Source organism: Scyliorhinus torazame, chromosome 11, assembly GCF_047496885.1.
Source record: "Scyliorhinus torazame isolate Kashiwa2021f chromosome 11, sScyTor2.1, whole genome shotgun sequence".
In the NCBI taxonomy this organism is placed as follows: domain Eukaryota; kingdom Metazoa; phylum Chordata; class Chondrichthyes; order Carcharhiniformes; family Scyliorhinidae; genus Scyliorhinus; species Scyliorhinus torazame.
In genome coordinates, this window is record NC_092717.1 from 75,949,307 (window position 1) to 75,976,223 (window position 26,917).

A 26,917-nucleotide genomic window follows, 5' to 3' on the forward strand; every position below is an offset into this window, starting at 1 on the left:
CGTGCTCTACGCAGGACTGCATCACGCATGCGCGGTGGCGCAACGAATGCTATGACGTCACGACGTGCGGCAACTGTGGATCCGCACACTTAAAGCGGCAATGTCCGGCCAAAACACGACAATGCCTCCGCTGTGGCAGGATGGGCCACTACGCTGCCTGCTGTCGAGCAGCTCAATTCCGCCAGCCTCGCAGGGACGTGCGGGCCATTCAGTCCCCATACACTGAGTCATACCCTAACGACTAGGGCAGCACGGTAGCATTGTGTATAGCACAATTGCTTCACAGCTCCAGGGTCCCAGGTTCGATTCCAGCTTGGGTCACTGTCTGTGCGGAGCCTGCACATCCTCCCCGTGTGTGCGTGGGTTTCCTCCGGGTGCTCCGGTTTCCTCCCACAGTCCAAAGATGTGCAGGTTAGGTGGATTGGCCATGATAAATTGCCCTTAGTGTCCAAAATTGCCCTTAGTGTTGGGTGGAGTTGCTGGGTTATGGGGATAGGGTGGAGGTGTTGACCTTGGGTAGGGTGCTCTTTCCAAGAGCCGGTGCAGACTCGATGGGCCGAATGGCCTCCTTCTGCACTGTAAATTCTATGATTCTATGACATGCAGACCGGTGATACTGACAACCAGGAACCCTTCCGCGTTGCGGTAATAAACAAGAACCGGATGTCCCCAAGTCGGAACCACCAGCCGATGCCAGCGCACAGCATTGATCCGGGCGATGAGTGGTGGGCCACCCTAACAGTCAACCGATCACCAATCACATTCCACTTGGACACTGGTGCCTCCGCCAATCTCCTTGCATGGTCAGCCTTCCACACCTTGAAGGTTAAACCACCAATTCTGCCATCCCACTGTCAGCTGGTTGACTATAACGGAAACGTTATCCCGGCCATGGGGTCCTGCCAGCTCAAGGTCACACACAATTCACGTACAGCCACACTGTCTTTTGAGATAGTTGGATCCTCCAAGGACTTTCTGTTAGGCGCACAGGCGTGCAAGATCCTCCACCTCGTTCAGCGGTTACACACTCTGTCTCCAGAAGGTACGTCCGATTTCCCGGATGCAGACTTTAGGGCGCAGCTCCACTCACTCCTCGCCCACAACCAGGAGGTTTTCGAGGGCATGGGCACACTGCCCTACAGATACAGAATACGGCTCAAACCGGACACCACCCCGGTCATTCACGCACCTCGTAGAGTCCCAGCACCACTCAAGGACCGCCTCAAGCAGCAGCTGCAGGACCTGCAGGACCAAGGAGTGCTTTCCCGGGTCACGGAGCCAACGCCATGGGTCACCTCCATGGTGTGCGTAAAAAAGCCCTCCGGCGAGCTCCGGATCTGCATCGACCCAAAAGACTTGAACAACAACATCATGAGGGAACACTACCCCATACCCAAACGGGACGAAATCACGAGCGAAATGGCTCGGGCAAAAATATTCACCAAACTTGATGCCTCAAAGGGTTTTTGGCAGATTCAACTGGATCAGTCCAGCAGGAAGCTGTGCACTTTCAACTCTCAATTTGGCAGATACTGCTACAATAGGATGCCGTTTGGCATCATCCCGGCACCCAAGGTGTTCCATCGCATCATGGAACAGATGATGGAGGGCATTGAAGGGGTACGCGTCTATGTTGACGACGTTATCATCTGATCCACCACACCACAGGAGCACATCAGTCGTCTCCAGCGTGTCTTTGCTCGGATACGAGATCAGGGCCTGCGCCTCAATCGAGCCAAGTGCTTTTTTGGCCAGACTGAGCTAAAGTTTCTGGGGGACCACATATCTCAGTCAGGGGTGCGGCCGGATGCCGACAAAGTGGCAGCGATCGCAGCCATGCCGCAGCCGGCAGACAAGAAGGCAGTGTTAAGCTTTCTCGGGATGGTCAACTTCCTGGGGAAGTTTATTCCCAACCTTACCTCGCACACAACGGCTCTTCGCCACCTGGTCAAGAAGACAACGCAATTCCAGTGGCTGCCCGCACACCAGAAGGAATGGGAGGAGCTCAAGATCAAGCTCACCACCGCCCCGGTATTGGCGTTCTTCGACACCACTCAGGACACAAAGATCTCGACTGACGCCAGCCAGTCCGGCATTGGGGCGGTACCCCTGCAATGGGACGACACTGCCTCATGGGCCCCGGTTGCCTATGCCTCGCGGGCCATGATCCCCACAGAACAGGGCTATGCGCAGATTGAAAAGGAGTGCCAAGGTGTGTTGACTGGCATCGACAAATTCCACGATTATGTGTATGGTCTTCCGCAGTTCACTGTGGAGACCAACCATCGCCCCCTGGTCGGCATCATTCAGAAGGACCTCAACGATATGACCCCTCGCCTCCAGCGCATTCTGCTCAAGCTCCGGAGGTACAACTTCCAACTTGTCTACACCCCGGGAAAGGACCTCATCATCGCGGATGCTCTGTCCAGGGCAGTGAACACACCGCCCGAATCGGAGGGGTTCATTTGTCAGGTCGACGCACAAGTAGCCTTCACATCGGCCAATCTGCCGGCCGCTGACGCACGTCTGGCCCACATTCGCCGTGAGACTGCGGCTGACCCCCTTCTACAGCGTGTAATACAGTGCCCACAACTCTACAATGTCCGGGACAACTTGTCCGTCATTGATGGTGTCCTCTTGAAGTTGGACTGGATTGTGATTCCACACAGCTTGCACCGGCTTGTCCTCGAACAACTGCACGAAGGCCATCCCGGAGTTGAAAAGTGCAGGCGGAGGGCCCGAGAAGCGGTGTATTGGCCGGGCATCAGCGACGACATCGCTAACATGGTGCTCAACTGCCCCACCTGCCAAAGGTTTCAGCCGGCGCAACCCCCTGAGACACTTCAGTCCCATGAGTTGGTCACATCCCCCTGGGCAAAGGTGGGTGTGGACCTCTTTCATGCGCTCGGCAGGGACTACGTCATTCTAATCGACTATTTTTCAAATTATCCAGAACTCATATGCCTGCACGACATGACTTCATCAGCTGTCATCCGAGCATGCAAAGAAACCTTCGCTCGCCATGGAATTCCGCTCACCGTCATGTCTGACAACGGGCCCTGTTTTGCGAGCCAAGAATGGTCTTCTTTTGCCACTTCATACAACATCACACACGTGGCGTCCAGTCCTTTGCATCCCCAGTCGAATGGCAAAGCGGCTCCTCTGCAAGGTTACTGATGCCGGATCTGACTTCTGTTTAGCCCTGCTGGCCTAGCGCTTGGCCCCACTGTCCACGGGCCTCTCGCCAGCCCAGCTGTTGATGGGTCGCACCCTCAGGACTACTGTGCCCCACCTGCATGTTCCTGAACCTGACCATGCTCCAGTACTACAACGGATGCGACAGCAGCATGCTCAGCAGAAGTTGGCACATGACGCTCGGGCAACTGATCTTCCTGCCCTGGCGCCCGGAGACAACGTCCGCATACACCTACCGGAGGGTGGCTGGTCGGCAACCGCCGAGGTTATCCGCCGCGTGGCTCCCTGCTCGTTCCTGGTTCGCATGCCTGATGGCTCCATTCGCCGGCGTAATCGGCGGGCCCTTCGGCTGCTTCCGCGCTTGCTACGAGATCGTGCACCGGTGCCACGCCCTCCTGTTGTCCCTGATGTCAACTTTGTTGAGCTTCCTGCCACTCTGCCTCTTCCTCTCTCGCCCGTGGCCAGGCCCATTCCTCAGCCGGTGGATCCTGACCCACCCTTGAGCCGGTCAACCCGAATTCGTCGCCCACCTAATAGACTGGACGTATGAGCCTGTTAGCACATTGGACTCACTGAATTGTTTTACAGTATTGTTAACGAGTTTCTTTCTTGTCGTTCACTGTTCCAGAAGTTCTCTCTCGTTATTTGCTGTTTGCACTTGTTTTGTTCGTGGTACAACCTCGTTGCTCTGTTGCACCTGACACCTTCCTCTGTATATAGTTTAGCCTCATGTACATGTTGTAAATATTGCACACACATACTCAGCTGCACTCAGTACACATTTCTATTTATTAGCATGTAGGCACATATCCTTTGTGAAAGGGGGAATGTCATGATATCCACATCAACATATCATGGTGCAATCACACACACACACTGATGGACAGGTAGTTGGACCAACCAACACACACACAACATCGCAGCCAATCACCAGTGAGAGCACACACACTATAAAACAGGGAACACCACAGTTCCCGCTCATTCTACTAGGAGATAGCTCAGAGCACCGAGCTCACAGTGTGCCACTCAGACATACACCATGTGCTGAGTGCCTCACCAAGATAGTGCCAGGGCTGGGTCCACAGGTTACCTGGTGAAGTACGAACCACAGCCAGAAGTTAATAGTTATTATTGTACAGAATAATAAAACAGAGATGTACCATCTACAACCGTGTTGGTTCGTTTGTGTATCGGAACACCCAACACGACACATCCCACACACCCATGACACCACCACCCCGCCAAACCAGGAGAGCGGCTGAACTCCCACCCTGCACCACCTTCTGGCACCCATACCTGCCTACAAGGCCAGGCCAGGAGCCCTGACCACTGAGGTCACCAGGTCCCCATCACCTGTGCTGCATACATCGAACTGCCTAACACTGTGGGGTTGTCTGATTCCTCCCGCCCTCCGCCGCCCCTGCCAGGAAAAGGCAGCCCATAACCGCTGGAAGTGGGATAAAACTGGTGGGGACCTCCTGACCTGTGGCACCTCATCGGGGCTGAGCAGTGGGCCCTGGACGTGGTCGGCGGGCCAGAAGAACGTGAAGTCGCCAGGGTGGTGGAAATGAGACCCCGCTATGTTGCGGTTCCTGTGACACGTGCGGCAACGCTCCCCAACACCACCCACCCACCACCCTCACCCTCACCCTAACACCACCCACACCCCCACACTCCCAGCCTAATACCCTCACCCTCACCCTCTCCCTCACCCCCACACCACCCTCACCCCCACCTTCTCCCTCACCCCCACACCACCCTCACCCCCACACCACCCTCACTCTCCCTACCCTCCCACCCTCGCCCCCACACCACCCCCACCCCCACACCACCCCCACACCACACTCACCCTCACAGTACCCTCACCCCCACACCACACTCACCCCCACACCACACTCACCCGACACCACCCTCACCCCCACACCACCCTCACCCCCACACCACACTCACCCCACACCACCCTCCTCCCCACACCACCCTCACCCAGACCCCTTCCCACACCACCCTCACCCCCATACCACCCTCACCCACACACTCCCACCCCAACACCCTCACCCTCTCCCTCAGCTCCAAACCACCCTCATCCCCACACCACCCTCACCCCTACACCACCCTCATCCCCACATCACCCTCACCCCACCTTCTCCCTCGCACCCACACTCCCACCCCAACACCCTCACCCCCACCCTCTCCCTCACCTTCAAACCACCCTCATCCCCACACCACCCTCACCCCTAAACCACCCTTACCCCCACACCAACCTCACCCCCACCTTCTCCCTCACCCCCACACCACCCTCACCCCCACACCACCCTCACCCCCACACAAACCTCACTCTCACTACCCTTCCACCCTCACCCCCACACCACCCTCACCCCACACCACCCTCACCCCCACAGCACCCTCACCCCCACACCACACTCACCCCCACACCACCCTCACCCCCACACCACACTAACCCCACACCACCCTCACCCCCACACCACACTCACCCCACACCACCCTCACCCCCACAGCACCCTCACCCCCACACCACACTCACCCCCACACCACACTCACCCCCACACCACCCTCACCCCCACACCACACTAACCCCACACCACCCTCACCCCCACACCACACTCACCCCACACCACCCTCACCCCCACACCACACTCACCCCACACCACCCTCACCCCCACAGCACCCTCACCCCCACACCACACTCACCCCCACACCACCCTCACCCCCACACCACACTCACCCCCACACCACACTCACCCCACAAAACCTCACCCCCACACCACCCTCATCCCCACACCACACTCACTCCACACCACCCTCACCAGCACATCACCCTCATCCCCACATCACCCTCACCCAGACCCCTTCCCACACCACCCTCACCCCCACACCACCCTCACCCCCACCCCACTCTCACCTCCATACTCCCACCCCAACACCCTCATTCCCACCCTCTCCTTCACCCCCACACCACCCTCACGCCCACGCTCCCACCCCAACACCCTCGCCTTCAACCTCTCCCTCAGCTCCAAACCACCCTCATCCTCACACCACCCTCATCCCCACACCACCCTCACCCCCACACTCCCACCCCAACACCCTCACCCTCACCCTCTCCCTCAGCTCCAAACCACCCTCATCCCCACACCACCCTCATCCCCACACCACCCTCACCCCCACACTCCCACCCCAACACCCTCACCCTCTCCCTCAGCTCCAAACCACCCTCATCCCGACACCACCCTCATCCCCACACCACCCTCACCCCCACACTCCCACCCCAACACCCTCACCCTCACCCTCAGCTCCAAACCACCCTCATCCCCACACCACCCTCATCCCCACACCACCCTCACCCCCACACTCCCACCCCAACACCCTCACCCTCTCCCTCAGCTCCAAACCACCCTCATCCCGACACCACCCTCATCCCCACACCACCCTCACCCCCACACTCCCACCCCAACACCCTCACCCTCACCCTCTCCCTCAGCTCCAAACCACCCTCATCCCCACACCACTCTCACCCCCACACCACCCTCACCCCACCTTCTCCCTCACCCCCACACTCCCACCCCAACACCCTCACCCCCACCCTCTCCCTCACCCCCACACCACCCTCACCCTCACACCACCCTCACTCCCACACCACCCTCACACCACCCTTACCCCCACACCACCCTCACACCCACCCCCACATCACCCTCACACCCACCCTCTCCCCCACCCTCACCCCCACTGCTCCCCCCAAGCCAGGGTCTAATCATGTCTATCGTCTTATGTCTTGCAGGACCTGCTGGTGATGGGGCGGGTCCGTCTGGTGTCCCCCGCCCCCAGCCACTGCCACAACGTGTGCCCCTCCGTGTGCCGATCAACGATGAGGACAACACCGACATGGACGGGAGCCTTATACCCAAAAACCAAGACACCCCGGAGCTCGAGTTCGAGGATGACACAGATTTCCCGTCACAGCTGTCTCCAACTCCCAGAGACACTCACCTCGGTTGGCCACTTTAGTGAAGTGGTTCCTGGGACACCCTCTGGTGCGCATCACACAGCTGTTCCGGTACAGCAGGTGGAGGTAGGAATTCCCAAAGGGGCAGATGGTCGGATGATGGGCCGCGCCCAGGGACTAGCTGCAGTCCAGACGGGTTTTGGGCTTCTGACAGTCCCATCGATTGTGGAGATGCAGTCGCAGAGCCAGAGACTACATGAGGGATTGTCGGGGAGCATCCGGCCGCTACAGGTGGAGGTGGAGGTGTTCATCGCGTGCAGGAGCAGGAGGTGGTGCCGACCATGTGTGCCACCCAGGCCAACACTGCACGGGTGGCATCCACGGTGGAGGCATTGGGGGGCAAGTCCAAGGCATGGGGCATTCTGTGCAGGCGCTGGTCGAGGCCCAGGACAGGGCTGCCCTCTCACAGGCAGCCATGTGCGAGAGCCACCTCGACATTGCTGTGGCGCTTCTGAGTGTGGCCCAGTCACAGCAGGCCATGGCTGGGAATGTCAGTGGCATTGCCCAGGCGCTGGCCAACATGGCATAGACACAGAGGGAGGTAGCCCAGTCCTAGAGGGAGATGGCGCAGTCACTGGCTGATGTGTCACAGTCGCAGCAGGATGTGGTGCAGTCCCAGACGGAGGTGGTCTACTACCTGTGCTCCATTGCCGTGAGCACGCAGACCCTGGTGAAGACCAGAGCAGGCCTCCAGGACTGGCAGCGGCAGGTGGAGGGGGTGCCCCAGCGGTTAGCTCCGCTCGCACGTCCATCCTATGGAGTAGCCCGGGAGTCATCGGCATCCCGAGGGAGGAGGATGTTACGGGGCCCGTGCCGGTGACTCCTGCAGGGGCGGTACCTGAATACCACAGCACCTTTGACTCCCCACCCTCTCCTGTCCCTGGTGCATCTAGTGGACAGCGGGCAGAACAGGGCGGCACTACACCACCTGGGATACCCAGGAAGCCGTGGGGCCCATCCAGACCCTGTCGCCCCAGAAGACGGCCGCCAACAGGTACCCAGGTCGCAGGTCAGGAGTCACAGCTGGCTGCCGCCACTCCTGATGTACCATCAAGGGATCCACCTAGACGTACTGTTAGGTCCAATTATGCGAGGAATTAAGACACCAGTTAAGTTGGCATGGGTACTGGGCACGGTTCAGTTATCGGGGCTAGGGCATGTATTTGTATATATTTGTGCATATTAGACACCTGTTAACACTGTTATAACTTGCTTTGGTGCTCTGTCAGATGGGTGTGAGGGGTGGGCTGGCCTGGGCTGGCCAGAGAGGGTATATGGGGGTAGGGGGGGGTGAGAATGGGCAGATGGTGTGGGTGGCTGGGCTTCCCCCCCTCCTGCCCCGACCATCCCGACCTCCCCCACCCCAGGGACCCAATGGCACCGTGTGATGGAATGACCAGCTCATGTGCAGGGATCACGCAGGTGGACGGTGGAAAGTGCAACCGTGGGCAGGAGTCAGACATTGTCAAATGATGCACAGCACCAGAGATCATCGCAGAGCGGATTGTCATCCTCCTCCATCCCATGGACCAGGTCCGCAACCCCATAGTGCAGTAGGCATGCATCACGGATGAGGTTGCGGGCGGGGGGAAAGGAGGGGGAGGCTAGGATGTGGCATCGGTGCCCTGGCCAGTCACCCCCCTCCCCAATCGGTGAACCTGGAGATGATCAGAGCATCCCATGTGCTTTGGACCTGGCGCACACATCATGTGGCCTCCCATGCCTGCCCTGACCTCATGTTTTGCCCATCCTCCCCCTCCCCCACATCCTCCTTGTCGAACGAGGACTGGCGTCCATCCTTCTTCTTCAGCACGTGACCTCTCTGCTGCATGATGTTGTGGAGGACGTGGCAGGCCACCACAATTCTGCGACCATCCCCGTGTCATACTGGAGGCCCCTCCCAGAGCGGTCCAGGCACCAGGACCCGGGGAATCTCGACGATGGCGGCGAAGCCCGATGCCTGGCATCCTAGTGGACTCGGTCCACATCAAAATGGATGTATTGTACCGACTGAGCACATAGATCCTCTGTGATGACGTGGATGCACCTGTGCATCGAGCTCTGTGAGATCCTGAAACAGGTACCCACTCGCTGTCTGGATGACACCGTGACATAAATGTTCAGGGCGACCGTCATCTTGGCAGTCACCAGGAGCGGGTGTCCTCCCCCATTCCACCGTGGTGCCAGATGCATTATGGTCTGGCAGATGTGTCGCAATGTCTCCCTGCTCAGCCGGAGTCATCGATGGCATGCCCGGTCTGGCAGGTCTTCGAAAGACAGGCAGTGCCGGTACACGCGAGGCCTCATGTGGCGTCTCCTTTTCACCTCCCCCTCCACGGCCTGTTGGGCAGCCGGCTTGCCATCCTAAGCAGCTGCCTCCTGTTCCACTGCTGCACGTTCCGCGGCTGCAGTGTAGGTAGGGCAGTGGATGTTGTCCATATGGACTTCAGTAAGGCCTTTGACAAGGTCCCTCATGGTAGACTAGTACAAAAGGTGAAGTCACACGGGATCCGAGGTGAGCTGGCAAGGTGGATACAGAACTGGCTAGGTCATAGAAGGCAGAGAGTAGCAATGGAAGGATGCTTTTCTAATTGGAGGGCTGTGGCTCATGGTGTTCCACAGGGATCAGTGCTGGGACCTTTGCTCTTTGTAGTTTATATAAATGATTTGGAGGAAAACGTAACTGGTCTTTTGTTTGCAGACGACACAAAGGTTGGTGGAATTGCGGATAGCGATGAGGACTGTCAAAGGATACAGCAGGATTTAGATTGTTTGGAGACTTGGGCGGAGAGATGGCAGATGGAGTTTAATCCGCACAAATGTGAGGTAATGCATTTTGGAAGGTCTAATACAGGTAGGGAATATACAGTGAATGGTAGAACCCTCAAGAGTATTGACAGTCAGAGAGAGCTCATTCTTCCAGCAGAGCGGGCAGAGAGGGGAGCGATTTTTGGAGGGGAGAGCTGGAAGGTAAGCTGAGTTTTTGATTTTTAACTTACTTTTTCGGAGCAGGAAACCGGAAATCGGCCATGGTGAGACCTGGGAAGGTTGTATTACCCAATAAATTTGAACGGTGAGGAAACCCGAGACACTACACATGTAGTGTCTCCCACCTTCCCTCCTCTAACCTAAAAAAAAGACTCAGTGCTGTGAGCAGGTAAGTTATTTACTTTTTTTTTCTATTTTACTGGGAGACAAAGTAGAGGTGATGGCAGCTAGGGCAGTGGAATGTTCCTCCTGCAGAATGTTCGAGGTAAGGGAGACCACCGATGTCCTTGCTGACTTCACCTGCGGGAAGTGCAGCCATCTCCAGCTCCTCACAGACAGTGTTAGGGAACTGGAGCTGGAGCTGGATGAACTGAGGATCATTCGGGAAGCTTAGGGGGTGATCAATAGAAGCTACAGGGACATAGGTACACCTGAGAACAAAGGTAGCTGGGTAACAGTTAGAGGTGGGAAGAGGAGGGAGCAGTCAGTGCAGGGATCCCCTGTGGGCGTTCCTCTCAACAATAAGTGTACCGCTTTGGATACTGTTGGGGGGGATTACCTAGCAGGGGTAGGCTGCAGTGACCCGGTCTTTGGCACGAGGTCTGGCTCTGGGGCTCAGAAGGGAAGGGGGGAGATTAGGAGAGCACTAGTTATAGGGGACTCAATAGTTAGAGGTACAGACAGGCGGTTCTGTGGTCACGGGTGAGACTCTTGGATGGTTTGTTGCCTCTCGGGTTCCAGGGTCCATGACGTCTCGGATCGTGTCTTCAGGATCCTTAAGGGGGAAGGGGAGCAGCCAGAGGTTGTGGTGCACATTGGTACCAACGACGTAGGTAGGAAAAGGGGTGTGGATGTAATAAACAAATTTAGGGAGTTAGGCTGGAAGTTAAAAGCCAGGACAGACAGAGTTGTCATCTCTGGTTTGTTGCCGGTGCCACATGATAGCGAGGCTATGAATAGGGAGAGAGTGCAGTTGAACACGTGGCTGCAGGAATGGTGTAGGAGGGAGGGCCAAAGCATGTAGTGAGGCAGTGGGGAAGGGAACACTGACAAAGGAGAGTACTTGCAGGCATGGAGATGGGTTGAAGTGTGTATACTTCAACGCAAGAAGCATCAGGAATAAGATTGGTCAACTTAAGGCATGGATCGGTACTTGGGACTACGATGAGGTGGCCATCACGGAAACTTGGATAGAAGAGGGGCAGAAATGGTTGTTGGAGGTTCCTGGTTATAGATGTTTCAATAAGATTAGGGAGGGTGGTAAAAGATGTGGGGGGTGGCATTGTTAATTAGAGATAGTATAACAGCTGCAGAAAGGCAGTTCGAGGAGGATCTGCCTACTGAGGTAGTATGGGTTGAAGTCAGAAATCGGAAAGGAGCAGTCACCTTGTTGGGAGTTTTCTATAGGCCCCCCAACAGGAGTAGAGATGTGGAGGAACAGATTGGGAAACAGATTTTGGAAAGGTGCAGAAGTCACAGGGTAGTAGTCATGGGTGACTTCAACTTCCCAAATATTGAGTGGAAACTCTTTAAATCAAATAGTTTGGATGGCGTGGTGTTTGTGCAGTGTGTCCAGGAAGCTTTTCTAACACAGTATGTAGATTGTCCGACCAGAGGGGAGGCCATATTGGATTTGGTACTTGGTAATGAACCAGGGCAAATGATAGATTTGTTAGTGGGGGAGCATTTTGGAGATAGTGACCACAATTCTGTGACTTTCACTTTAATAATGGAGAGGGATAGGTGCGTGCAACAGGGCAAGGTTTACAATTGGGGGAAGGGTAAATGCGCTGCTGTCAGACAAGAACTGAAGTGCATAATTTGGGAACATAGGCAGTCAGGGGAGGACACAATTGAAATGTGGAACTTGTTCAAGGAACAGATACTACGTGTCCTTGATATCTATGTCCCTGTCAGGCAGGGAAGAGATGGTCGAGTGAGGTAACCATGGTTGACAAGAGAGGTTGAATGTCTTGTTAAGAGGAAGAAGGATACTTATGTAAGGCTGAGGAAACAAGGTTCAGACAGGGCGCTGAAGGGATACACGATAGCCAGAAGTGAACTGAAGAAAGGGATTAGGAGAGCTAAGAGAGGGCATGAAAAATCTTTGGCGGGTAGGATCAAGGAAAACCCCAAGGCCTTTTACACATATGTGAGAAATATGAGAATGACTAGAGCGAGAGTAGGTCCGATCAGAGACAGTAGCAGGAGATTGTGTATTGAGTCTGAAGAGATAGGAGAGGTCTTGAACGAGTACTTTTCTTCAGTATTTACGAATGAGAGGGGCCATATTGTTGGAGAGGTCAGTGTGAACCAGTCTGGTAAGCTCGAGGAGATACTTGTTAGGAAGGAAGATGTGTTGGGCATTTTGAAAAACTTTGAGGATAGACAAGTCCCCCAGGCCTGACGGGATATATCCAAGGATTCTGTGGGAAGCAAGAGATGAAATTGCAGAGCCGTTGGCAATGATCTTTTCGTCCTCACTGTCAACAGGGGTGGTACCAGGGGATTGGAGAGTGGCAAATGTCGTGCCCCTGTTCAAAAAATGGAATAGGGATCACCCTGGGAATTGCAGGCCAGTTAGTCTTACTTTGGTGGTAGGCAAAGTAATGGAAAGGGTACTGAGGGATAGGATTTCTGAGCATCTGCAAAGACACTGCTTGATTAGGGATAATCAGCACGGATTTGTGAGGGGTAGGTCTTGCCTCACAAGTCTTATTGAATTCTTTGAGGAGGTGACCAAGCACATGGATGAAGGTAAAGCAGAGGATGTAGTGTACATGGATTTTAGTAAGGCATTTGATAAGGTTCCCCATGGTAGGCTTATGCAGAAAGTAAGGAGGCATGGGATAGTGAGAGAATGGTTGTGGATGGCAAATATTCAGCCTGGAGCCCAGTTACCAGTGGCGTACCGCAGGGATCAGTTCTGGGTCCTCTGCTGTTTGTGATTTCCATTAATGACTTGGCTGAGGAAGTTGAAGGGTGGGTCAGTAAATTTGCAGGCATGTGAAGATTGGTGGAGTTGTGGATAGTGAGGAGGGTTGTTGTCGGCTGCAAAGAGACATAGATAGGATGCAGAGCTGGGCTGAGAAGTGGCAGATGGAGTTTAACCCTGAAACGTGTGAGGTTGTCCATTTTGGAAGGACAAATATGAATGCGGAATACAGGGTTAACGGTAGAGTACTTGGCAATGTGGAGGAACAGAGAGATCTTGGGGTCTATGTTCATAGATCTTTGAAAGTTGCCACTCAAGTGGATAGAGCTGTGAAGAAGGCCTGTGGTGTGGTAGCATTCATTAGCAGAGGGATTGAATTTAAGAGCCATGAGGTGATGATGCAGCTGTACAAAACTTTGGTAAGGCCACATTTGGAGTACTGTGTGCCGTTCTGGTTGCCTCATTTTAGGAAGGATGTGGAAGCTTTGGAAAAGGTGCAAAGGAGATTTACTAGGATGTTGCCTGGAATGGAGAGTAGGTCTTTGGAGGAAAGGTTGAGGGTGCTAGGCCTTTTCTCATTCGAAAGGAGAAGGATAAGGGGTGACTTGATAGAGGTTTATAAGATGATCAGGGGAATAGATAGAGTAGACAGTCAGAGACTTTTTCCCTGGGTAGAACAAACCATTACAAGGGGACATAAATTTAAGGTGAATGGTGGAAGATATAGGAGGGATGTCAGAGGTAGGTTCTTTACCCAGAGAGTAGTGGGGGCATGGAATGCACTGCCTGTGGAAGTAGTTGATTCAGAAACATTAGGGACCTTCATGCGGCTATTGGATAGGTACATGGATTACGGTAGAATGCTGGGGTGTAGATTAATTTGTTCTTAATCTAGGACAAAAGTTCGGCACAACATCGTGTGCTGAAGGGCCTGTTCTGTGCTGTATTTTTCTATGTTCTATGTTCTATCTAGGTGTACAGGTCCACAGGTCACTGAAAGGGGCAACACAGGTGGAGAAGGTAGGCAAGAAGGCATACGGCACGCTTGCCTTCATCGGCCGGGGCATTGAGTATAAAAATTTGCAAGTCATGTTGCAGCTGTATCGAACCTTAGTTAGGCCACACTTGGAGTATAGTGTTCAATTCTGGTCGCCACCCTACCAGAAGAATGTGGAGGCTTGTGAGAGGGTGCAGAAGAGATTTATCAGGATGTTGCCTGATATGGAAGGCATTAGCTATGATGAGAGGTTGAATAAACTTGGTTTGTTCTCACTGGAACAATGGAGGTTGAGGGGCGACCTGATAGAGGTCTACAAAATTATGAGGGGCATAGACATAGTGGATCGTCAGACTATTTCCCAGGGTAGAGGGGTCAATTACTAGGGGGCATGGGTTTAAGGTGAAAGGGGCAAAGTTTAGAGGAGATGTACGAGGCAAGTTTTCTACACAGAGGATATATGAGCATCTTGACAAATACATGAATAGGATGGGAATAGGGGGATACGGACCCCAGAAGTGTGGAAGATTTTAGTTTAGACGGGCAGCATGGCCGGCACAGGCTTGGAGGGCCGAAGGGCCTGTTCCTGTGCTGTACTTTTCTTTGTTCTTTGTTCTTTGTTTGTTCATAGTCTGGCTGGACCTGCAGAACCTGCCCCCGCATTTCCATCTCCCCTCCCCTCCAGCATCGTGAGGGCCTCTGGACCTGGCGCCCGTCCCTGCGGCCAGGGGTACCGTCGGCTGGCACTGCCCTTGCCAGCGGTATACTCCGCAGCCCCCGATCAGCGCCACCGTAGGGGCTACAATGGGCGTTCTTCCTGGTGCCCCGTTTGCGACAGCCGGGATGGCGGGTGTGTGGTGGAGGTGGTCTGGCGGCGGGTGGAGTGCGGAGTGGCCAGTGTCACTCTGCAGAACCAAGGCCAAGGTGGGTGTCAGTGGGCTGCGCAGCAAGATGGCTGCCTTGCAGAAAGCGGCAATGGCAGTCAGTGCCTGGACACCGCCCCAATCCCGTGGGGGGTGAGGCACGATCAATTTGACTGGAGACGAAGTAGAATCCAAACTGAGGCTTTATTAGTATCAGATGTGTGGCCTCCCACAGCAGCTGACAAAATGGCTGTGAGCTGGAGGCCACGCATATTTATAACCCGGCTCCTGGGCGGAGCTAGCATGCCGGGGCCCCAGGTGAACCTGTAGTGCAGGTTCTACCGTACAACCCCTAATATCAGAACACAGTGGTTTACCACAGCGGGGGTTACCCAGCCCCATGGCCTGTTCCCTGTCACCGCCTCCCACCCAAGGCCCGTTCCCCCGTCACCACCCCCCTCTACCCCAGCCAGTCCAGCCAGTGTACGGCCGGGCAGCCTACGTTCGCTTCTCCCCCTGTCCTTCCTCCTCTCTTTCCCTCATCACCCACGATGCTGGTTTCATGATTTTTAAAAGCACAAATGAACCTCGCTGTCAGGAATTCGTCCCACTGGAGGCAGAGTATCCGGGGACCCCAGAGAATACCGGGTCGGGCCCGCTAATGATATGCCAACTGCGTTTACTGTACATGCGTTCTGGATTGCATCGACGTCGCTGTTAAGGCAATGGAAAATTGTGATTTGGCATGAAACTGGTGCCAGCCATGATTTCAGCATCGGAACCGATTCTCCACTGAATTGCATTTCCCGATTCCAGCGTCGGCTAACGCCACATGTCTTCACGAATGGGGACCAGGCGAATGGCATTCGTGGGGATCTCCCAGAGCATTGGAGGCCCCCAGGTGCTTGCCCTCTGGGCAGGGTGGCACCCTGACACCACTGGTGACAGCCTGGCACCCTGGCAGTGCCAGCTTGGCACCCGAGTGGTGCCACCTGGGTGCAGGCCTGGCACTGTCAAGATGTTCAGGTCGGCAGTGCCAAGCTGGCATTTGTGTGTGGTGGTGATCGGGCCCAGGGGTGCCCTGTGCATGTGAGGTGGGATGCGGTGTTGGCCAAGGGCCCCCGTATAGGTGAGTTGGGGCTTTAGGGGTTCAGAGGTCATGTAGGGGGTCAGGAGATTGTGATGCAAGCGGAGATCCTAAATGCAGGAAACAGGACTAAGTGCAGCCTCAGCTGAGGCCATGTATCTAAGTGGAGTTGCCTTAGATAGTGTGGTGTTTCTCAGTGATGCAAGCGCAGGGAAACACGTGGCTAAATGCACTTGCTATGGGACATAGTTTGGTTTGAACCCATTTGGTTCGACTGCGCCCATAAACACATGGTCAGAGAACAGTCTAGGTCAGAACTCAGGAAAGCAGCAAGTCTGTATGGAAGTGTTTCATGCAAGACTATATTTGGAACTATACATGGTTAAAGCTAACCAAGAAAGTGTTTGGGCGCAATGTAATGGCCTCATTGCACCCAACCTGGTGAAGCAATGACGGCGTTGAATCTCATGAGAAGCCTCGTGTGGGATTCGTAGCGTTCGAAACGCCTCGCGAGATTTAATGGAGTTGTAGATATTGTCGAGGGCTATTGCAGGTTACAACAGGACATTGACAGGATGCAGAGCTGGGCTGAGGCGTAACAGATGGAGTTCAACCTTGATAAATGTGAAGTGATTCATTTCAGAAGGTGAATTTGAATGCTGAATAAGGGTTAAAGGCAGGATTCTTGGATGTGTGGAGGAACAGAGGGAATTTGGGCTCCACGTACATAGATCCCTCAAAGTTGCCACCCAGGTTGATAGGGTTGTTAAGAAGGCGTATGGTGTGTTGGCTTTCATTAACAGGGGGATTGAGTTTAAGAGCCACAAGGTTTTGCTGCAGCTTTATAAAACCCTGGTTAGACCACACTTGGAATATTGTGTCCAGTTCTGGTCGCCTCATTATAGGAAGGTTGGGGATGCTTTGGAGAGGGTGCAGAGGAGATTTACCAGGATGCTGCCTAGACTGGAGGGCATGTCTTATGAAGAAATGTTGAGGGAGACAGGGCTTTTCACACTGGAGTGAAGAAGGAAGAGTGGTGACTTGATAGAGGTGTACAAGGTGATGAGAGGCATGGATAGGGTGGATAGCCAGAGACTTTTCCCCAGGGCAGGAATGGCTGTTATGAGGGGACATAATTTTAAGGTGATTGGAGGAAGGTATAAGGGAGAGGTCAGAGGTACGTTCTTTACACAGAGAGTGGTGGGTGCGTGCAATGCACTGCCAGCAGAGGTGGTGGAGTCAGAGTCATTAGGGACATTTAAGCAACTCTTGGACAGGCACATGGATAGCAGTAAATTGAAGAGGTGTAGGTTAGGTTGATCTTAGATTAGGATAGATGGTCGGCACAACATTGTGTGCCGAAGGGCCTGTACTGTGCTGTACTGTTCTATGTTCTATGTTCTAAACACCCCGCCAAACGCGCCCAAAATGGGACTCTGTTTTGGTTGGTTAAATTGCACTGCTTATGTTTAAATACACAATCCTCAAGATCTCATCAATGAGCCATCACCACTGCAATAATAAAAGATCCATATTAAGTACATGATATGACATGGTGTCATAATATGAAACTTTGTTGGTGGATCAAGTTAGATCCCTGGAATTATCATCTCTGTGACCTGACTCCTGGTGTACCCAATGGACATGGAGGGACGGATCTTTCGTAAATTTGTTGACCACTTGCGGAGTAAAGAGACGTTCCAGCAGTCAATGTTACCATCACAAAATGTTTTTGAATCTGTAAGCATTTGTACAAACCTGTGGCTGGATTCTCCGTCCCGCCCCGTCACATTTCTGTTTCACCCCGCCGGCGGGATGCTCCGTTACGCCGGCCGGTAAATGGGGTTTCCCATTGTGGGGCACCCCACGCCGTCGGGAAATCCCCGGGCTGCTGGCAAAACGGAGCATCTCGCCGGCGGAGAATCCAGCCCCTGTTGTAGACATAACTAATGTCTCCGTGGGAAGAAGCAGCAATTAACTGCCTGTACCAGAAGAGGTACCCGTTACTGCAACTCCTGTTAATGCTGATCTGAGGAAACAGAATTACACAGCTCTACAAGAAACAGAAAAACTCCACAAAGACTCGATTTATAATTTTCCAAATCATGCGTAGAATGTTTAGTTAGAATTTAGGACTGAGTAACTTATGGGTGGCATGGTAGCACAGTGGTTAGCACTGTTGCTTCACAGCACCAGAGGTTCGATTCCCAGCTTGGGTCACTGTCTGTGCGGAGTCTGCACGCTCTCCCCGTATCTGTGTAGCTTTCCTCCGGGTGCTCCGGTTTATCCCACAATTCCCGAAAGGTGTGCTTGTCAAGTGAATTGGACATTTTGAATTCTCCCTCTGTGTACCCGAACATGCGCCGGAATGTGGCGACTAGAGGATATTTACAGTAACTTAATTGCAGTGTAAGTAAGCCTACTTGAGACACTAATAAAGATTATTATAGTTATTGTAGATTGTATAAAGGAGTTAAAGGGGGAAAGATGTGGTGATGCTGGTGATTGTCCCTTTAAAGGGAACACAGCAGAAGGGGGTCACCTAGCTTGGGAGACAAATTGGGACTGAGAGTGGGTAATGACCTAATTGCCCTAATTGCCCTTGAATTAAGTGGCTTGCTCGGCCATTTCAGAGGGCAGCTAAGAGTCAACCACATTGCTGTGGGCCTGGAGTCAGATGTAGGCTAGACCAGGTAAGGATGGCAGATTTCCTTTCCTAAAGGACATTTGTGAGCCAGATGCTGTTTTACGATAATTAATGATAGTTTTATGCTCACCATTGTTGAGACTTGTAAATGACAGACGGCGACAATAGAGTCACAGAAGTAGTTGTGAAGAGACTGGAGAAGGGGAGGAAATTTTGAGTCAAGACGGAAAGAAATCAGCACAATGGAGCAGGAACAGGCTGAAAACATGCATCTGTCAGGATCTTGGGCTACTCAGGATTGGGAACCATGAGGTTGAAGGCCATGGAAGGAAAACCTCCAGAGGAGATGTGATCAGTGGCAGCCTTGGAAATGGTGGCTTTATGTTCACTGGCAGGGAGAGGTCAGAGGAAGTTTCAGAGTGCTGGCATTCGGCCTCTGCTAGGTAGAGATGGGTGTGCCTGACAGCAACAGGTTTGACAACTCTGTTGGGGCTAGGCCTGAGGGAACAAAGTCTGGTAGATTCAGTTTGAGACAAAGAAATTGAATGTGGGGAGCGGAGAAATAGAGACAGCCATTGTCACTTTGGCAGTTCTTGATTTAAATATTTAGAAGTTAAGAAACCGGTGGGGAGTCTCGGTAGAGGAAGAATATTGGAGACAGGTATTGGGCTGGGGGAGGTCTCCTGGCCAGTGGCAATGGTGTAGGCGTGGAGGAGAAGGCAGTGAAAGAGGAAATGAGGGTTTGCAGTGCTTGAAAACTCATTGAAGTGGGGAAGTAGGGGGACAGGACGGTTTTGCTGAGGACATGAAAGATTATTCAGGGTCTGAGAGGTGAAGGTTGGAGGGTATTAAAAACACAAGTTAAGCAATGAGATAGGAAGATAGTCGCAGAGTAAAAGAAAGTGGAGGGGAGGAAGGGGCCAAAGATCCCACTCATCCTCTAGACATTTTTTTTCTTTCCCCATCACCGCTCTCTTTCTCCCTGTACCATGAACCCTTTGTCATTTAATCTCTTCTGCCTCGCCTTAAAATACATTCCACTCTTAATTTTCCCCAGTTCTGTTGAAAGATAATCAACCTGAAATGTTGGACTTGACACATTAACCTTCCAAACTTTGAATGTGTCTGGTATTGGAGCCATTTTCAGGTCCTCACCCCATTCACAGCAGCAACAAGATTTCAGGTGCAACCTTATGTGAACCAGTGAATTAAAAACCCATCTCCTGGAGCACTGTCCAATTAGTGTTCAGAAGGTGGGAGGTGAATACAGTACGGCTCTTTGCGAAGGTCACGGTGTCACCAATGAGGGTGCTGCTGAGGAGTAAGCAGCACGAAGGGCAGGGCCGCATTGAAGGCCATTGTTATCAGGTGGGCGGCTGGCACTGTACAATCTCAGTACTATACCAGACATCACTCTGTATGAGATCTTCACTCAGTGGCAAGCCTCTGACACGAGAATGAACCAGTCCCGTCATTTCTTGCCAGTAAACATTATAAAGTCTTCAAATCCCGCATGGTTCTGACCTCCCGCTGTTAGGTCGAATCTTCTTGGTTGTCCGGGGGGTGGGGGAACGAACGGGCAAAAATTGCCTTACGTTGGAAAATCACTGAAGTTGGATCCCTTAACTACCTTATTTGGCTTTGCCCTGTGGATACGTAGGTTGCCAGCGTTGAACCCAGCCCACTGCTGCAAGAAGTAAAGCATTGGAAGCAATTTTTCCTGGTGCTACCCACCACTGCACTGCCCCCCCCACCCCCCCTCCCGCCACTCCCCACCTGCCAACTTCCACCTCCAAACCTGTCTCCAACGGCCTTGGAAAATTCCCTCTGCTAACTTTGTTTCCCCGCTCTGCAGACTATTCCCAGAATTTTCTCTTCTTGTTTGTAATGGCAGAGGCATTGAACAAATATTTTGTGTCTGCCTTCACAGTAGAAGACACCAAGTTTCATTCCAGAAACAGGCGATAATCTAGGGGCTAGGGAGAGCGAGGAAATTAATTTCAGCAGAGAAAAATGTATTGAAGAAAATGAAGGGAATGAAATCTGACGAACATCTGGGATTTCCGACACCCTCGGGTTCGAAACGAGATAGCTGCAGAGATAACAGATGTGCTGGCTGTAATTTTCCCAAATTCCTTCGATTCAGGAACAGTCCTATTATATTGGAAGTTGGCAGATATTACACTGCTTTGCAAGGAAGGAGTGAGAGAGAACCACAGCCCAGTTAGCCTAACATGAGTTTTTGGAAAATACTGGAATCTATTATTAAGGCAGTCTTAACAATGCACTGTATTGTATGATTAGAACAAGTCAATATGGTTTTAATCAAGGGAAATTGTGTTTTGACAAATTTATTAGGTTTTTTTGAGAATGTAAGTTGTAGTGTGATAAGGGGGAACCAATTGATGTTGTAAACTGAAATTTCCAAAGGCATTTGATAAGATGCCACACAAAAGGTTAACAGCACGATGAAGGCTTATGGAATTGGGGTAATATTTTAACATGGTAAGAGGATTGGCCAATGGATAGAAAGCAGAGAATGGCATAAATGGAGCTTTTTCAAGTTGGTATTTGAATGCTGCAAGGGTCAGTGTTGGGGTCCCAGCTATTTACAATCAATCTATATTATTAAGCTAGATGAAGAAACAGAGTTTCAAAGATAATGGGTAGGATTCTCCGCTGGCGAGATGCTCCGTTTTGCCGGCAGCCTGGGGGTTTCCTGATGGTATGGGGTTGCCCCACAATGGGAAACCCCATTGACTGGCCGGCGGAACAGAGCATCCCGCTGGCGGGGTGAAACAGAAATGTGGCGTGGTGGGACGGAGCAGCCCGACGCATGTTTGTTGGTGATACCAAGCTAAGTGAGAATGTAAACTGTGGGGAGAACACAAGAATACAGCAAAGAGATATAGACAGGTTAAGTGAGTGGGCAACAAGATGGCAGACGGAGTATAATGTCGGGAAATGTGATAAAATATTGGCATTGGAGGCGGTGCTGCACAGGTTCACTAAATTAGTCCGTGGGATGAATGGGTTGTCCTATGATGAGATGTTGAGTAAATTGGGCTTATATTCTCTGGAGTTTAGAAGATTGTGAGGGGATCTCATTTAAATATACACACCCCTGAAGGGCTGGATAGGGTAGACATTGAAATTGTTTCCCCTGGTCAGGAGGTCCCTGCCAGTGTGAGAGATGGATGAGGTATCTAGTAACCCTATTAGGTGACCATCTATTAATGGTGAGCAGAGAGGTTTAAACGAAACTCACACTGGCGGGCAAGCTGAATGTTGCCTCTGAGGGCTCCTCTCAGGGCACTCTGGTGGCTCCGGAGGAGGGCAACTGCTCTACCCTTCTGTCAGTAACCGTCACATCAGATAAGGCTGCGATGGCAGAAGAGTGTCCAGCCGTGGCACTTGATGAACCCTCCCAGGAGGAGCCTGCTCAGGTTCAGCTGGCCAGAGAATGACTGCCAAGACCTCCCCAGTATCCAGGTACAGCAAGTAATTAGGAAAGCTAAAATAATGTTCTTGTTTATTGTGAGGGAAAAGTAGGAAGGTCATGCTTCAGTTTTACAGGACATTGGTGAGACGACATCTTCAATATTGTGTACAGTATTGGTCTCCTTAATGTCATGTGAAGAAATGGGTGTTTATAAATGGGTGTGTATATAAATATCTGTAGTGAAAATACCTTTAAGAAATTGGTGTTTATTACTGCAGTGATGTCAGTGGGTGGAGCTGGGCTGTCTGTCAGCTTTTTACTTTCGTTTTAAGCTGTTTGCTGCAGGGTGGGTTTGGTTTCATTTTAGTTTTGGAGAAGCTGCAATCACAGCAGGATGTGTGTGAATCTCTGCAAGCTTATGAATGTCCATTTGCTGATTTCAACGTGGTAACTGTTCTCAGTCGTGAAGTTAAGCCTGATGTTCACAAGTAGGCTTCAAATGAAGTAACTGTGAAAAGCCCCTAGTCGCCACATTCCGGCTAGGGGCTTTTCACAGTAACTTCATTTGAAGCCTACTTGTGACAATAAGCGATTTTCATTTCATGTCATTCTGTTAAAAGGTGTTTTTAAGTCTTATGGATGTTAAAAGGAAAGTAAGAATTACTTAGTATTGTATTCTTTGGGGGTTGTATTTGAATTAATGGTTGCTAAGATGTTCACTGTATGTTTTAAAAAAGGTTAACTTGAGTTCATAGAATGAACATTGTTTTGCTTTAAAAAATACTTTTCCATTTCTGCTGTACCACACCTGTAGAGTGGGCCGTATGCTCACAATGTATTAAAAGTTGTGGGTCAGGTGAACTCCATGATACACTTTGGGGTTCTCTAAGCCCTGGCCAATAACATTAACTAAGGAAAGATGTAAATGTGTTAGAGGCAATTCAGAGAAGATTTACCAGGCCAATAACAGGAATGGGTGGGTTATCTTATGAGGAAACGTTGAAGAGGTTAGTTTTGTGTCCACTAGAGTAAGAGGCGCTGTGATTGAAACCTTTAAGATCCTGAGGGGTCTTGGCAGGGTGGGTGCGGATATGTTGTTTCCCTTGTCGAAGATCTAGAACTAGGGGTCAATTTTTTAAAATAAAGGGTCTCTCATTTAATCCAGCTCTTCATGAGAATGCACCGTGCCGTTGCCACGGTGCACTACCATCAGAGCTGATCGACTAATGCCCACCGGCGTGCTTATTTCTGCACCAGTGCCAGGTTCAGAGAGAGAGTGTGGCGTAGCTGCATCTGTCTGTGCATCCTCCTCAGGAGTTAAAGGGGAATCCTTGGGGGTCTCTGGAACCTCTAATGGATGTCTCATCTGAAGGAAGAATACAATGTCAGTGCATTCGATCATCACATAGTCAATTTTCATGCTAGGTGGGCTGGTGAGACAATGGAGAACTGCATAATGGATCATCGGGCACTCTTGCTTTGACAATTCCAATTCAGGTGACAGGGATGTAGCGCACAAAGACTCCGTGAGACGAATAGAGTGAAGTCGATGAGGCTTTATTAAGCGTGTCTGTTCCCCCGCAGCTCGATAGTAGAATGGCCTGAGGGGGAGGACTCCGGCTTCTTATACTCCGCCTTCAGGGCGGAGCTAGAGGTCAATGGCCAACCAGGACCCGGGATCTGTCAGCCAATGACATTAGGGCTTCCAGTCCCACATGACCCCTAATACATACTACTACATTCACCCCTTGTCAAAAATGAACCCGGCGGGTTGATGCTTCGCATGGTGGTAAGGGTTTACAGGGCTGGTCCTGGGAGGAAAACATTCATATGGCAATACAGTATTGGACAATTTTGTCCTGTTTCAACTATTTACAGAAGGTATCGGAAGAAAAGCAAAATGTTCTTGTGAAAAGTCCATATATTGATTTAGATCGACGCCACGAGTCGGTCGGGCGGTCTGGTCGTCCGTGTCGATTGCCTCGGCCCCGGTGGTGGTGGTGGCGCTTGTACCGGTGTTGTCGTCTCCGGGAGCCTTACGGTTTCAGCTTGGGCTTTGTTCTTGGTCGGGCCTGAGGGGAGGGGAACCGATCCTCCTGGGAAGGGGGCGGTCGCGGGGTGCGGCGGTGGCAGGAAGGGGTTGGGTGAATGGTGTCGGGGGGGGTGTGTGTGTTGCCGGCGGGCGCCAGATCCCGCAGGGAGACCGTGTCCTGTCGGCCGTCGGGGTACTCCAAGTAAGCGCACTGCGGGTTCGCGTGGAGGAGGTGAATCCTTTCGACCAACGGGTCCGCCTTGTGTGCCCGTACATGCTTTCGGAGCAAGATGGGTCCTGGGGCCGCCAGCCAGGTCGGCAGCGACGTTCCAGAGGAGGACCTCCTAGGGAAGACAAGGAGACGCTCATGAGGCGTTTGATTAGTGCTCGTACATAATCGCGACCGGATGGAGTGGAGAGCGTCCGGGAGGACCTCCTGCCACCGTGAAACTGGGAGGTCCCTGGACCGTAGGGCCAGTAGGACGGTCTTCCAGACCGTGCCGTTCTCCCTCTCTACTTGCCCGTTCCCCCGGGGGTTGTAGCTGGTCGTCCTGCTTGAGGCTATGCCCTTGCTGAGCAGGAACTGGCGCAGCTCGTCATTCATGAAAGAGGACCCCCTGTCGCTGTGGACGTATGCGGGGCAACCGAACAGTGTGAAGATGGTGTTCAGGGCTTTAATAACTGTGGCCGCGGTCATGTCAGAGCAGGGAATGGCGAATGAGAAGCGGGAGTATTCGTCCACCACATTAAGAAAGTATGTGTTGCGGTCGGTGGAGGGGAGGGGCCCTTTGAAATCCAGACTAAGGCGTTCAAAGGGGCGGGAAGCCTTAATCAGGTGCGCACCATCCGGCCTGAAAAAATGCGGTTTGCATTCCGCGCAGATGTGGCAGTCCCTTGTGACTGTACGGACCTCCTCGAAAGAGTATGGGAGGTTGCGGGACTTGATAAAGTGGAAAAACCGAGTGACCCCCGGGTGGCAGAGGTCCTCGTGGAGGGTTTGGAGGCGGTTAATTTGTGCGTTGGCACATGTTAGGGCATCGGACGGCTCGTTCAGCTTTCCGGGACGATACAAGATCTCGTAGTTGAAAGTGGAGAGCTCGATCCTCCACCTTAAGATCTTGTCGTTTTTGATTTTGCCCCGCAGTGCATTATCGAACATGAAGGCTACCGACCGTTGGTCGGTGAGGAGAGTGAATCTCCTGCCGGCCAGGTAATGCCTCCAATGTCGCACAGCTTCCACTATGGCTTGTGCTTCCTTTTCCACTGAGGAGTGGCGGATTTCTGAAGCGTGGAGGGTTCGAGAGAAAAAGGCCACGGGTCTGCCCGCTTGGTTAAGGGTGGCCGCTAGAGCTACGTCGGAGGCGTCGCTCTCGACCTGGAAGGGGAGGGACTCGTCGATGGCGCGCATCGTGGCCTTTGCGATATCCGCTTTGATGCGGCTGAAGGCCTGGCAAGCCTCTGTCGACAGAGGGAAGGTCGTGGTCTGTATTAGGGGGCGGGCCTTGTCTGCGTACTGGGGGACCCACTGGGCGTAGTATGAAAAAAACCCCAGGCAGCGTTTCAGGGCTTTTGAGCAGTGCGGGAGGGGAAATTCCATGAGGGCGCGCATACGTTCGGGGTCGGGGCCTATTATCCCATTGCGCACTACGTAGCCCAGAATGGCTAGCCGGTTGATGCTAAAAACGCAATTGTCCTCGTTGTACGTGAGGTTCAAGGCTTTGGCGGTCTGGAGGAATTTTTGGAGGTTGGCGTCGTGGTCCTGCTGGTCGTGGCCGCAGATGGTTACATTGTCGAGATACGGGAACGTGGCCCGCAACCCATGTTGATCAACCATTCGGTCGATCTCCCGTTGGAAGACCGAGACCCCGTTTGTGACGCCAAATGGGACCCTTAGGAAATGGTATAATCGCCCGTCTGCCTCGAAGGCTGTGTACTTGCGGTCACTTGGGCGGATGGGGAGCTGATTGTAGGTGGACTTGAGGTCCACAGTGGAGAAGACTTTATATTGGGCAATCCGATTGACCATGTCGGATATGCAGGGGAGAGGGTACGCGTCTAGTTGTGTGTACCTGTTGATGGTCTGGCTATAGTCTATGACCATCCTTTGTTTCTCCCCTGTCTTCACTACTACCACCTGTGCTCTCCAGGGACTATTGCTGGCCTGGATTATGCCTTCCTTTAGTAGCCGCTGGACTTCGGACCGAATGAAGGTCCGGTCCTGGGCGCTGTACCGTCTGCTCCTCGTGGCGACGGGTTTGCAATCCAGGGTGAGGTTCGCAAACAAGGACGGGGGTTGCACCTTGAGGGTTGCGAGGCTGCAGATAGTGAGTGGGGGTATTGGGCCGCCGAATTTGAACGTAAGGCTCTGTAGATTGCACTGGAAATCTAATCCCAGTAATGTGGGGGCGCAGAGTTGGGGAAGGACGTGTAGTTTGTAGTTTTTGAACTCCCTCCCCTGCACCGTTAGGGTAACTATGCAGAAACCTTGGATCTGTACGGAGTGGGATCCTGCAGCTCGGGAAATCTTTTGTGCGCTGGGATAGGTGGTCAAGGAACAGCGTCTTACCGTGTCGGGGTGGATAAAGCTCTCCGTGCTCCCGGAGTCGACTAGGCATGGTGTCTCGTGCCCGTTTATTAGCACCGTTGTCGTCGTCGTCTGGAGTGTCCGGGGCCGAGCTTGATCGAGCGTAATTGAAGCGAGACGTGGTTGTAG